Source organism: Schistocerca gregaria, unplaced genomic scaffold (genome assembly GCF_023897955.1).
Source record: "Schistocerca gregaria isolate iqSchGreg1 unplaced genomic scaffold, iqSchGreg1.2 ptg001092l, whole genome shotgun sequence".
In the NCBI taxonomy this organism is placed as follows: domain Eukaryota; kingdom Metazoa; phylum Arthropoda; class Insecta; order Orthoptera; family Acrididae; genus Schistocerca; species Schistocerca gregaria.
Genome location: NW_026062434.1, coordinates 50001 through 52500, shown reverse-complemented (window position 1 = coordinate 52500; position 2500 = coordinate 50001). Strand labels below are relative to the sequence as shown.

Genomic DNA, 2500 nt, shown 5'->3' with positions numbered 1-2500 from the left:
CCCTCTCCGGAATCGAACCCTGATTCCCCGTTACCCGTTACAACCATGGTAGGCGCAGAACCTACCATCGACAGTTGATAAGGCAGACATTTGAAAGATGCGTCGCCGGTACGAGGACCGTGCGATCAGCCCAAAGTTATTCAGAGTCACCAAGGCAAACGGACCAGACGAGCCAATCCGATTGGTTTTGATCTAATAAAAGCGTCCCTTCCATCTCTGGTCGGGACTCTGTTTGCATGTATTAGCTCTAGAATTACCACAGTTATCCAAGTAACGTGGGTACGATCTAAGGAACCATAACTGATTTAATGAGCCATTCGCGGTTTCACCTTAATGCGGCTTGTACTGAGACATGCATGGCTTAATCTTTGAGACAAGCATATGACTACTGGCAGGATCAACCAGGGAGCTGCGTCAACGAGAGCTGAGCAGCCGGCCGCCCGGGAGTGTGTCCCGAGGGCCCGCGCGAACACGCAAGCGTCCGCTCAATTATTCTGCAAACAGGAGGAGGCTGAGCTCCCCTGCACGATACACCTCGAAACCCTCTCAGGTCCCGGCGGCGCGCAGCGCCGTCCTAAGTACTTGGTCGGGTTCGAGAGAGGCGCAATCGCCCGGAGATGGGCGAGTAGACGCTTTCAGTGCGAACACCCGTGCTCCCAACTGAGCTTGCCGCTGCCGACAGAGGCCCGGGAGCGTGCTGTCGTGGCATTGCCGGCGGGAAACAACACGCGCCACCTACGGTGACCGGCAGCTCCAACGCCAGCGCCACAGAAGGGCAAAGCCCCACTTGGGTGCAGAAGCGAACTCTCCCAGCACAGCGCACGCGCCAACACGTCCGCAGAGCTGCGATACAAACCACCTGCGAGAACCGCTGGGGGCGACCGAGCAGCAGACGGCGTCGCGACGCCGAGTGCCGGGCGGCGGCGCATCCTCAACGCACACAGTCCGCAATCGGACCAGCACACTGCAGATGTCCACCGCGCTTCGCACCGGGCTCGGCAGAACCCACTTTGGCCGCCTGGCGCCGCGCGCAGGGTGCGCCGGCGCATAGCTGGGACGCCAGCCGGGCCCGTCGGCCGGCGCTCCTGCCACTGGGCGCCCCCCACCAGCCGGCTGTAGTGCGTGCGCTCACGCAGCGCGCGGCCAGCACGCCGGGCGGCCCCCCCTCACCGGCCGGGGACTGTCCCGCCAAGCCACAGCCTCGTATCGCTTCATACCCACATGGCCAACTCAGGTTCGGGGGCATGGCGGGTACCGCCGAAACAACCGGTTCATAGATGTACCGATCGTCGCTATCACCGATGCACCTGCAGCGCGAACAACCGCTCAACAACTGATTTCCAGTTCATTTGCGGATCTTTGGCAGCAAACGTATACGTCAATCTACATTTGCGAAATCTACGATTCTGGCATGCCTGCATGTTATGTGTCACGACACGCTACATCAGCCCACATACACACTGCGGCATGTACACGAGAGAACACGTGGAAGATGGTCCGCGCACGTGTGCAATGTCCCTTGCGCGGTCGACTGTCAACCGGCCTCTGTAGCATGTCGCAGATGTGGAACGCGGTCCACCGTGCTATCATGTTGTGTGGGGCAATACGATTAAATAGGAAAACCCTCGTCGCTACATCAACAGACGGCTCACGCTGATTCCCGGCAGAGGGAGGAGGGGGGGGGGGGGGGGGGGGCCAACATGCAATACTTTCGTCCGTACCTACCTACCACATGTCTGTACGGCGTACAACAGTGCAATCTCGCTGTAATGGGGAGACGAGACAAGTAGCATCGTGCACAACATATGGCCCTTATGATTCGCCATTGTAGGGCGCAGCCGGTGTACGGTCAAGCATGTGCCACATTATGTCACTCAGTACGTAACGACGGATGATCAGTGTGGGTTACGCGTACATCAGCGGACAGTCCACACAGGCCGTACCACAACGTACACTGACTGCATCGACAACCGAATGCAACTGAACAGCTGCAAGGCTCATTTCACAAACAAACGCCTGACCGACCAGCTTGGAAGGGCAGGAGGGGAGGGCGATATTCGTTCTGTAGCGGTACACCCTTCCAGTGGTTAGCGGGACTGTGTAGAAAGTACGCAACACTCGAAAGACCTTTATGTGAGGGTACGCACCATGGCATCAAGAAATACACATGACACCAGAGGATCCAAGCAGTGAACTATGTTCAGAGGGTTGCTGTTAGGCAAAGCTACATTCCTGTGACGTTACATGTGACAGTTAAGGTGCAGTGTAAGTTAGGTTAAGGTGCAGCGTAAGTTAGGTTAAGGTGCAGCGTAAGTTAGGTTAAGGTGCAGCGTAAGTTAGGTTAAGGTGCAGCGTAACTTGGGTTAAGGTGCAGCGTAACTTGGGTTAAGGTGCAGCGTAAGTTAGGTTAAGGTGCAGCGTAACTTGGGTTAAGGTGCAGCGTAACTTGGGTTAAGGTGCAGCGTAACTTGGGTTAAGGTGCAGCGTAACTTGGGTTAAG

At 57.0% G+C, this 2500-nt stretch overlaps 1 non-coding gene across 1 annotated transcript in view; it reads right to left on the bottom strand.

Annotated features, from left to right (window-relative positions):
• LOC126328177 (small subunit ribosomal RNA) overlaps positions 1-408 on the bottom strand; it is a 1893-nt gene extending 1485 nt beyond the window's left edge. The window contains exon 1 of the ribosomal RNA XR_007561718.1: positions 1-408. This exon is cut by the window's left edge and continues 1485 nt beyond it. This is a non-coding gene — a ribosomal RNA (small subunit ribosomal RNA).
• Between the last annotated feature and the right edge of the window lie 2092 nt (positions 409-2500).